Source organism: Peromyscus eremicus, chromosome 20 (assembly GCF_949786415.1).
Source record: "Peromyscus eremicus chromosome 20, PerEre_H2_v1, whole genome shotgun sequence".
Classification (NCBI taxonomy): Eukaryota; Metazoa; Chordata; class Mammalia; order Rodentia; family Cricetidae; genus Peromyscus; species Peromyscus eremicus.
In genome coordinates this window covers 23,289,643-23,301,346 of record NC_081436.1, presented here as the reverse complement: position 1 = coordinate 23,301,346, position 11,704 = coordinate 23,289,643, and the positions used below count along the sequence as shown (strand labels likewise).

At 48.0% G+C, this 11,704-nt stretch overlaps 2 pseudogenes; one reads left to right on the top strand and one right to left on the bottom strand.

The window, feature by feature from the left end:
- Positions 1 to 5,932: 5,932 nt before the first annotated feature.
- On the bottom strand, positions 5,933 to 6,051 carry LOC131897258 (5S ribosomal RNA; annotated as a pseudogene).
- A 4,944-nt stretch (positions 6,052 to 10,995) lies between these two features.
- LOC131897167 (U11/U12 small nuclear ribonucleoprotein 25 kDa protein-like) lies at positions 10,996 to 11,503 on the top strand (annotated as a pseudogene).
- Positions 11,504 to 11,704: the final 201 nt, after the last annotated feature.

Here is an 11,704-nt window from a genome sequence, read left to right as displayed (position 1 = left end):
ACAAATGTCTTGGTCCATGTCTGAAAGTCAAAATGTCAGAAAGAGGATCACACAGGCAGGATCTATTTTTAACTGGGGTGTGGAGCCGCAAGCTCCAGGGCCGGGGTCAGGGAGAGGGAAGAGGGTGGGCTCGAACCCCAGCAGGGCCCGAACCCCAGCAGGGCCCGGGGTTCTTTCTTGTCTCAGGGCCTCATTCATGGTCAGGTTTCAGGCAGCAAATGTAATGAATGGCTTCCAACAACAGAAGTCATTAGGGAAGCCAATAAAGACGTGACAGATCTGGCGAGAACAGGAAATGGCTCAGGTGTAGTGTTAGGAGGCCAAGGGCAGGCAGCTTCCTTCAGGTCATGGATGAATCAACCTGGCAGCAAACCAGCCTTCGATTGGGATCAGAGGTGCAGCCAGCGTACACTCAGAGGATGCCTTCAAAGGATGTGTGCTAATTAAAGCATTTACTGAGCCAACATCCCTTGGTTTAATCACATGCCTCTCCACGCTGGTGGGCAATGCACGTTCCTGTGCTGAATGGAGTGGTGCCGCCGCCACCCCCACACAAGCTGCACCAGATTTCTTCTTGAGGAGATGCTCAGGGGTTGGTGGCACTGATCCTCTTAGTTCAACGGGGGGCACCTAGAAGGTCACTGAACCCTGAGGTTCAGGACACAGTCTGGGGCAGGAACAGAGGCCCTCTGCAAGCAGAGAAAATTGACTGAGGGGCAGATAGACCGAAAGAATTGAAGAGAGAGAAGTTGACGCAGAGATGGATAGACAGAGAAGCTCCTTCGTGAAAACCTCCCGGGGAAACCCCTATGGGTGCTGGGCAACCAACTGGTACAGGGGTCCGTCAGAATGACCTTCAGCTGACCCCTGGAGAGTCGGCACTTACAGCTGGAAGCTCACTGAGCTGTGCGAGACACAGGACAGACAGGAGACAGTAATTTGCAGGACCGCTTAAATGCTTGCATCTTGGAAAAACATGCATCTGCAAAGGGTGCCTGTTCCGCAGGAGGGCTTTGAAGCTTCCCCTCCCGCCGCACAGCGCTTTGCCACCAACCGATTCTTGGGCATTTCATTCACACACAGGTCATCCATTTGTAGTTGGTTGTTTTTTTTTTTTAAATCACACTTATTTGTTTATTTTGTTTTGTTGTTTTATTGACACAGGGTTTCTCTTTGTAGCTCTGGCTGTCCTAGAACTCACTCTGTAGACCAGGCTGGCCTCCAACTCACCAAGATCTGCCGGCCTCTGCCTCTCAGGTGCTGGGATTAAAGGTGTGCAGCACCACCCATCCAGCCACACTTATTTATTTATTTTGTATGCGCATGGGGAGCATGTAATCGGAGGGCAGAGGACAACTTGTGACAGTCAGTAGCCTCCTTCAGTTGTGTGTCTCAGAGATCAAAGAAAGCTCATCAGATTTAGTGGCAATTTAATTTTACCTGCTGAACCATCTTGTAGTTTTCTTTTTTAATTTTTAACTCTCTTAGATTCTTTTTTTAATTAATGATTTATTTATTTTTATTTTATGTGCACGGGTATTTTGCCTGCACGTATGTCTGCATGTATGAGGGTGTCAGATCCCCTGAAGCTGGAATTACAGGCAGGTATGAGTTGCCATGTGGGTGCTGGGAATTGAGCTCAGATCCTCTGAAAGAACATCTGGTGCTCTTAACTACTGAGCCATCTCCAGCCCCTGTGGTTTTCTTAAAAGAGTAGAATTAAGCCAGGCATGGTGGTGCACGCCTATAATTCCAGCACTTGGGAAATGGAGGCAGGAGGATCAAAATTTCAAGGACATCCTTGGCTATGTAGCAAGTTCAAGGCTGGCCTGAGCTACATGAAACATTGCCTCCCAACCCCCACTAAAGTAGAATTTCAGTAATGATTCTTAATGAAAAGATGAGGGGCCAGTTGTGATGGTGTACACCGTAATTCCCAGCATTTGAAAAGCAGAGGCATGTGGATCTTCATGAGTTTGAGGCTAGCCTGGTCTACAGAACAAGTTACATGCCCATCAGAGCTATACAAGTGAGACCCTGTGTGTCCCCAAACAAAAGATGAAAGAGATTAGGTACAGTGACACACACCTGTAATCCCAGCACTCAGGAAGCTGAGGGAGAAGGATCATAAGTTCAAGTCCAGCCTGGACTACACAAAGGGACTGTCAAAAGAAAAAAGAGAAGGAAGGGAGGAGGGAAAAAGTAAAGCATCGCATTAAAAACAAAAAACAAAAAACTCAATGTATATGTGGGGAGTGATGTGCACATGAGTGCAGTGTCCACAGAGGCCAGAAGAGGGCATCAGAACTCCTGGGACTGGAGTTACAGGTGGTTGTTGATGAACCAGCCTGGCACCATCTTGAGCTTGAAAGCCATCTTATAGCAAAATTAAACTAGCTTTGTTCCTATTTATGATTAAATTTCTGTTTTTCAAGGATTAAGCTATGCCCCTTAACTACAAATGATTCTGTACTGCCTGTTTCAGGAAGCGACAACCATTCCTCCTTTTCAGGAGGTTGTTATGACCATCTTGCTATCATGCCTTTGTTTTAGCAGGTTTTTATAACTAACTTGTTATGCTTATGATCTAATCCACTCATTTGCCTACCAAACCCCCCATTCGGAAACCCCTACTCCTGAGCTAGAAAACCCTTATCTTCCCCATATCCAGGGTCACTCTCTAAAACCTGCACTAGGAGAGATGGCCATCGGACCGGTTTTGTTCTGCTGTGCACAATAAAAAAAAAGTTTGCTCCAGGGGCTGGAGAAATGGTTCAGAGGTTAAGAGCACTGGCTGCTATTCCAGAGGTCCTGAGTTCAATTCCCAGCAACCACATGGTGACTAACAACCATCTGTAATGAGATCTGGTGCCCTCTTCTGGCCTGCAGGCATACATGCAGACAGAACACTGCATAAGTAATAAATAAATCTTTAAAAAAAAAAAAAAAAAAGTTTGCTCCAGTTTGGTCATTTGGATTGGTGATCTTTTTTTGTTTTGTTTTGTTTTGTTGAGACAGGGTTTCTCTGTGTAGCTTTGTGCCTTTTTTGGAACTCGCTCTGTAGACCAGGCTGGCCTCGAACTCACAGAGATCCGCCTGGCTCTGCCTCCCGAGTGCTAGGATTAAAGGCGTGCACCACCACCGCCTGGCCGATTGGTGGTCTTTTACTCCTGTCTGGTGCACTTAACATTGTGAGCTGATTGCTGTGGATGCTGGGACCCGAACTGAGAGTCTCTGCAAATGTAGTATGTGCTCTTAACCTCTGAGTCATCTTTCCAGCCCCTAAAACATCATTCTAAACATGAATAATTGCTTCATACCCATAAAGCCTCCCTCCCTCCCTTGGACAAGAGTGGACACTAGTGAACTCCACTCTCAACTACACTGTGACTGGGTCACAAGTGGGCACATGACCTATACTGGTCCAGTTAATCTCAAACTCGTGTCCTTTCCCCCTGGGAATTCTGGGATGCAGCTTCTCTTCCTTGTCTGGATGGTGTGGGAGGGCTTGTCGCCGCCACCGCCATAACTGGTTTTCCTCCTGCAAGAAGCTGGTCTGAAAAGAGGCCAACACAAAGAGGCCACAGCTGGAGCCAAGGCACCTGCAGCTGGCAGGAGCCAGAGCCCTGACATCACAGAGGCCCCCCTTAGTTCCACTTATCACTGGGTCCCCTCAGAAGTGGGTTCCTGTCACCCCTGACTGAACACACACTGACCTGCCCCTACCTGCTTTTCTACACAGCATGCTGAAGAACACGGTAAGCTTTAGACACTCTCCATTTTTTTACATGATTGCTTGCTTCCTTTGACCAGAATCAAGGTCCAGAGATGTCGCTGGTGACCATTAACTCTTTTCTGTGAATATGGCCATGAGAGGACCGTAGGGCTTTGTTCCTAGAACGGAGCTCCCCCTCCTCTTCATGGCTGCTTCCACGCTGGCTCAGATCCCAAGGCACCGTTTCTGGCCTGTGACTCACAAAGTAAATCGCCTATAAGTGAAAAACCTCTTATCATAACTTTGGCAGGAAAAACAAGATGGCAAGCCAGGCAACATTCTTCATGCTGGAGCCTCCGTGTGCCAAGGGCTGCTCTGCACACTGCGCATGAGCAGCGTCGTCAGTTTGCTCAAAAGCTGCGTGCACTCGCTTGTGTGAGCAACTGTTTCCTGTTCTGTGCGCTCCCAGCAGGACGCAGAGCAGCGTTCAACAGCCCCACCTGATCACAGAGCCCTGCCAGGCTTGGCAGCTGGTTGGCAAACATCTTGGTGAGGACATGACTGTGTTTGCCAAGAGGACAGTGGTACCAAGGGATGGAGGACTCTCTCCTTGTCACCTTGCACCTCTAGGGACAAGATAAATTGACTCGTGTTTTTGAGACAAGATCTCTTGTAGCCCAGGCTGGATTGGAACTCGCTATGTATTCAAGGATAACCTTGAACTTTTCTTTTCTTTTCTTTCTTTCTTTCTTTCTTTCTTTCTTTCTTTCTTTCTTTCTTTCTTTTTTTCTTTTTGAGACATGATTTCTCTGTGTAACACTCTGGCTATCCTGGAACTTGTCCTGTAGACCAGGCTGGCCTCGAACTCACAGAGATCTGCCTGACTCTACCTCCCCAGTGCCAGGCTTACAGGTATGCATCACCATACTTGTTTTGTTTACAACCAAATTGGTGTCTTTGTTCCTTTGGGAACACTTGGCCTCAGCAGCCAGAGGGAGAGTCTACAGTGGATTCAGATTCATTCTCTGCCCCAGTCGCAGCTTCCAATTCTACCATAGGAAACATCAACACCTTCTCATCAGAGTCAATGAGAGCAGAGCTCTCTGAAGGCAGGAGAGCAAGATTCTGCCCCTCCTCCCTGGGCCCCAAAGGCCTAGTTTTGCAGGGATTCTGCCTCCCCACCCCACCCCCATTGGCCATCTCATGATACTGGCTCCTAAGGCCACTAGGTGAGGGATGGGTGCAGGTTGAAGGTGGGGCTTGGTAGTAGGGGTGGAGCCTATCGGAGATGGTGACCCAGAGGAGCTAGTGTGAAGCCCACTGGCTTCGGCCCCACTGGAGGAGACCACAGGATGGTGCATTCCGGCCACTGCTTTGCCATCGTTCACCCTGAGGTTAGAGCAGAGCGTTCGTCTCCTGGCCAGCATCCTCTTTTACAGGGGTGGTACCACCCATGATATCAAGTGCAGGCTTCGACATAGTTGGCGTTTCAGAGCTTTGGGAGGAGTCCAGTAAACTGGTGGGCGTCACGCTGCCAGCTGGAGCTGTTAATGGAGTCGAGCAGCTGCTGCGCCTCCCTCTCCACCATAGTTTAATTCAGTGCTAGGACTCAAGCCCTGGCTTCCTGCACGCTAGGCAAGGCACTAATAACTGGGCCACATCCCCGGAGAGACTAACCAGTCTTGTATTAAAAAGCATTATCCAGGCCAGGCATTGCCTCACGGTACATGCTTTAATCCCAGCACTTGGGAGGCAGAGGCAGTTGGAGAGCTGTGAGTTCAAGGCCAGCCTGGTCTATAGAACAAGTTCCAAGACAGCCAGGCCTACACAGAGAAACCCTATCTAAAAAAAAAAAAAAAAAAAAAAAAAAAAAAAAAAAAAAAAAAAAAAGGCAGTATTTTCATGCTTACTCTGAGGTAATGGGTTGGTTATTTTTTAATATATGTGTGTGTGTGTATCTATGTGTCTGTGTGTGTGTATCTATGTGTCTGTGTGTGTAGAAGGCAGAGGTCAAATGTGGGTGTTGGTTCTCCGGTGTCTCCTATGTTTTTCTTGAGACAGAATCTCTCACAAGCCAGGAACTTCACCACAAAGAGCAAGCTGGCTGGCCTCCATGCTTCTAGGGCCCTAACTCCCATCTTACCATCACTGGGATTATCACCCCTGGAGTTTTTTTTTTCTTTCTTTTCTTTCCTTTTTCTTGCTTTTTTATTTAAATACCTACAACAACTGATATTCCCAGGCAGTCTCCCATCCAAGTACTAACCAGGCCTGACCCTGTTTAGCTTCTGAGATCAGACGAGATCAGTCGTGTTCAGGGTGGTATGGCCATAGACCACCCCTGGATTTTTATGTGGGTTCTGAGGAGCTGATCTTAGATCTACAGGCTTGCAAGACAAGCTCTTTACCAGCTAACTTTCTCCACAGCCCTTAAGTAGAAAATGTATTCAAGCCAAGTAGTGGTGGCGCATGCCTTTAATCCCAGCACTTGGGAGGCAAAGGCAGGCAGATAGATCTCTGTGAGTTCAAGGCCAGCCTGGTCTACAAAACGAGTTCCAGAGAAACCTTGTCTTGAAAAAAATTTTTTTAAATGTTTTCATGGCTTTAAACTGTGCCTCAAGTCACGTATTCACACCTAGGGGAGAATGGATTGGTGGTCCAGCAAATGAGATGTTCCACTAGCCCTCTTTGAACTTACAATGCTGATTCATGGCTGCATATACAAAAGCATTACCTAAGGATCTGCGTGTCTTAGAACATGCATTTCCAATTTTATATTCACTCTGGAGGACTGTTTGCTCATTATGCTTGCAGAGCCCTTCTGGGCCTGTATGCTGCCATTTTCTCATTAGTCGTTTTTATTTTGTTATATGTTTATTTGTTATATGTGTCTGCATGCACCCATATGCATAGAGAGAGATCAGGGCGCTTGGGGAAATCAGTTTTCTTCAATCACATCAGTACGGAAGACTGAGCGCTGATCCATGGGCTTGGCGGCAAGCGCCTTTATCTGCTGAGCCCTCTCCCTGACTCTTAGGCTGAGGGTTTCATTATTACTTTTAAAGAACCTCTGGTAACACTGATTCACTTCTGTTAAGTCAGAGATACAATGTAACATAATGGCAACCAAGCACACTCAAAAACAGAACAGGAGCAGTGTCCTAAAAGCAGTTCTCCACCAATTAGAATCTTTCCCATTCCTTTCTAGGCAAGGTACCTCCTCTAAGTGGGAGCTTTCAAGATTTTTATTTTGCACAGTGGCTGACAACTTTAATCCCAGCACTGGGTGGGAGGGAGCGAAGCCGGGCAGATCTCTGTGAGTTCAAGACCGAGCAGGGCTACATAGTAAGACTCTTTTCTTTTTCTTTTTTTTCTTTTTTTTTTTTTTTTTTTTTTTCCGGTTTTTCGAGACAGGGTTTCTCTGTGTAGCTTTGCGCCTTTCCTGGATCTTGCTCCGTAGACCAGGCTGGCCTCGAACTCACAAAGATCCGCCTGCCCCTGCCTCCCAAGTGCTGGGATTAAAGGAGGCGCCACCACCGCCCGGCTTCTTTTTTTTTTTTTTTTTTTAATTTTTTAAGTTCTATGACATGTTTGAGTGCCTGAGTGAAGACAAGTAGAGGCAGATGTAAAAGCAACCAAGTCTAAAAAATCTTACTGGATTTCTTTTTTTTTTTTTTTTTTTTTTTTTTTTGGTTTTTCGAGACAGGGTTTCTCTGTGTAGCTTTGCGCCTTTCCTGGAACTCACTTGGTAGCCCAGGCTGGCCTCGAACTCACAGAGATCCACCTGGCTCTGCCTCCCGAGTGCTGGGATTAAAGGCGTGCGCCACCACCGCCCGGCCTTACTGGATTTCTAACCGTGAATTCTGTTTTCTAGTTTCTTTCCCTCCATTGGTATTTTGTGAGACAGGATCTCACTGTTAACCCTGGCTGACCTGGAACTCACTATGTGGGTTGTCTTCAACTCACAGACCCCCTAGTGCCCAGATTAAAGGCGCGTGCCACCTGGCCGGCCCCTTTTCCCTCCATTCTTAACTAAAGATTTTCCCATCGGCTAGGAGGTAACTGATGGTAGCTGATGGCAAAGGGTCTTGTGCCTGAGCTAGGACCCTGATGCTAACTTCCACCAGGATGTGCCTTTAGGGTCAGGATGTGAAGGTAACCTGGACAAGGACGCACAGCAGCTGTTTCCTCCCTTTTCCCTGCCTTATTTATTAGCGCAGACATTCAGAGAAATTGACTGCACCTGGTGGCAGAGAGACGCGCCAGCTCAGGACTGCTCGCAGGAACCCCTCCTCCCCCTCTTTTAATAAAGTACAGGATGGAGTCAGATTTTCCATCTTTGAGGTTCGCCGTGGACATGTGACTCACTTTGGCCAATGCGATGTGCGCATCGGTGACGTCACTTCCATGAAGACGCTTTAAGAGCCAGAGCAATCAGCATCCCTAGGTGTTGCTGGCTCACTGACAGCATCTCTCCTGAGTGCAGATGCGGGATGGAACGCCCCGCCCCGCCCCAGGGATACTTAGCATAAGTAGAAAAGGGATTCCTAGAGCCAAACCCCTGAGATCTAGAGGTGCTCGGTTTCTTACAGCATGACCTAACCTCTGCTGGCCCAAAAGAAAAGCCCCAGGTCCAGAACAGGACGCGAGTGCCAAGCTCCCTTCCTGACAGCCTGCGCCTGCATTCTCGCATCCCAAGCCCAGGTCCTTCCAATCCTTCCCGCGCGGGATCTCGGCGCTCCCCTTTCTCAAGCCAGCCTTGCGTTTGCTCCTTACCAACCACACACTGGATATTAAGAATATTTTCGGTATTGGTATAGATACGTAGGTTGCAAAACTATTCAATCGCAGTCTTTTAACACCAGAGACATCGCTGGCCAAATGATCTAAGTAGTTTAAAATGCCAAAGACTCAGGTGCTGTTGAGCTCTGCACAGCGAGGGCCGCGCCAAGTCTGCACCACCCGGGCCAAGGATTGTCGCGCGTTTGAAGGTGGTGGCTGGGAATGCGGCGCCCTGGACCCGGGCGCCCCCTGCAGGCGGCGGCTGAAGAAGCAGCGGCGGCGGCGGCAGGAGGACCCGCCCCGGCGTCTCTGCCCGAGACTGCGCAGTTTCAGGGAGAAAGGAGCAGCCGCATCCTCAGCTGCGCTATCCTAGGAGCGGGAGTGGACCCATCAGCGGAACCAAAGGAAAATCAGGGAGGTGGCCTGTGGGCCGAGTAGAGCAGACCACGCAAACCTACAATTTCGAGGGTATTTTCAATGGATGAGCTGTGGGATGGGAGGGAGAAACAGGTCCCACGCATCCCACGCGTCTTGCAGAGAATGAACTAGCGAGCTAGGTTGTTTCCCGGGAATGCATCCCAGAACCCCCACATGCCAAGGTGGATACTATTCCGGCCAAGAGAAGCGGCTGTGAGCGCTGTGGTCAGCGACGGAATGACTCTGAAAGCTGAAATCCTTGTAGACCAATTAATAATAAGTAGATAAAATTATACATGATCGATGAATGATCAATAAATAGTTGATTATAGATAGGCGATAACTAGATGATAGATTAGTGATGTATATATAGATGAATGGATGGTAGATGATAGATAATAAGTATAGACATATGACATATAAATGATAGATCAATGTATAGCTGCTGGGTAGATATTTCCATATGCTTCTGTGCAAAGTGGCACACAGCTGGAATTCCAGTTCGAGGCTGAGGCAGGAGGATCTCGAATTCAAAATCAGCCTGAGCTACATGTTGAGACCCTGCCTCAAAACATCACAGCAAAAACCACTGGATTGTTTCATGTGCTCAGCTGTACCCATCTCTTCACCACGTCACTGAGTGTGTGTGTGTGTGTGTGTGTGTGTGTGTGTGTGTGTGCGCCTCCTATCCACAATACCCACCCTACTGGACATTACTCTGTGGTGGTTTTTGTTTTGTATTAGTGGCAACTTCTAAAAGGCAGATCTGCTTACCTAACCTGTCATTTATTCCACAGCCTGAACCCATGGCAAAGTGGCTGAGGATGTGGCTCAATTGGTAGAACACTTGCCTAGTGTGCAAGAGGCCCTGGGTTTGATTCCCCAGCACTATATAAACTGAGTGTAGTTAACTTATCTTCGTGAACTCATGAGACTGTGGACTAGAGATGAAATGGACCCCCTCCTCTGTGGCTACCTTGCTGTGTCACAGAATCTATTCAGAGAACTAGTTCAAGTTTGAGTAAAAGGCTGACACCCACGGAGCAGCCGTTGGCACATCTGGACTCATGTAAACAGGCATTACCAAGCGGGATAAGTTGGTGATAGGTGTAGGCCCTGACATTTGGTGGGTTACACAGCTCCGCGATTCTGTTCTATTGTATAAGTGAGAGTGTTGTGGAATATTACTTTAACTAGGCAAGATGTGTTACATTTGTTTATGTTGCATTTGTTTAATTATGTAAAGATGTGTTGCATTTGTTTTATCTTGCCTGACTAAGGCACCTGATCGGCCAAATAAAAAGCTGAACCTGTAGCTGACTTTGAATTTAAGATCCTCCTGCCTCGGGTGTGTGCCACCTTGCACAGGAGCATATGGAAGAGTCTGCCCAGCGTCTATACATTTATTGGTCTAATGAAAAGCTGAATAGCTAGGCAGTAGAGGGATAGGTGGGGCTGGTGGGCAGAGAGAATGAGTGGGAAGGGAAATCTAGGCTCCAAGAATGAGAGAGAGGAGAGGAGGAAGAAAGAGAGGGTGACACCCGGGGCCAGGGAGGCAGGCACCAGCCAGCCAGCCAAGGAAGAGGCAGGAAAAGAGAGACACACAGAAGGAAAGAAAGGTAAAAAGCCTCGAGGCAAAATGTAGATGAAGAGAAACAGGTTTAATTTATAAGAGCTGGGATAAGCATAAGACAAGGCTGAGCATTCATAACTAATAATAAGTCTCTGTGTCACGATTTGGGAGCTGGCTGGCCCAAAGAAAGCTTGCTAGAGGAGAGCATTGGAACTCTTTCAGGGCTGGCTGTGAGGCCCAGCAGACTTGTGAGTTTATAGCTAAATATGAAGAATGCTTGGCCCACACATGCTGAGTATTATAGAAGGTATTAACTGTTGCCAAAAGTAAAGGCGCATGCCTAAGTACCAGCACTTGGGAGGTGGAAGCACTTGGGAGGTGGATCAAGAGTTTGAAGCCAGCCTGGGCTACAGAGTGAGTTCCAGCACAGCCAGGGCTACACAGAGAAACCCAGTCTCTTAAAAAAAACAAAGAAGATGTAAGTCTGAGGATGCTGAGGATGATGAGGATGGATTTGTTCCAAGAAGGTCTCGCCATGGTGGTGCAGACCCGCTGCTCTGCGACCTTCCGATCCAGGTCACTTTAGAAGAGGTCAGCTCTCAGATCGCACTGGAATATGGCCACGCAATGAGAGTCCGAATGTGCAGGATGGATGGAGAGGTAATGCCTGTGGTCGTTGTACAATGCCACGGCCCTGGGCCTGAAGAAAGCTATCCAGAGATACATGCAGCTCAAGCAGGAGCAGGAAGGAGGCATTCAGCACATCAGCTGGTCGTACGTGTGGCAGACGTACCATCTGACCTCGGCTGGGGAGAAGCTCACAGAGGACAGGAAGAAGCTCAGAGATTATGGCATCCGGAATCGAGATGAAATTTCCTTTATCATGAAGCTCAGGCAAAAGTGACCCCCAGACCAAGTGATCTAATCTTTCCCAGCAAAAATGGCCCCCTCCCCTTGTCCTCACAGGAAAGGGTGTTGAGGTAGCTGCATCCCTGGGTTGCCCGGATGGAGCTGTCAGCGAGAGCCCTGGAACCCTCGGAATCTGGAAGGTTCCTTTGTCCCTTGCTTTTCCTGTGAACTCAGCCTGAAGATCCTACATGATTGTGGGGCTGGCCTACAGAATAAACCCATTTGCTTTGTATCTGGAAAAAAATATAAATTAAAAAAAATAAAACTCAGTTCCAGCCTCAGCTTCTATTTGCCATTAAAAAACAAAA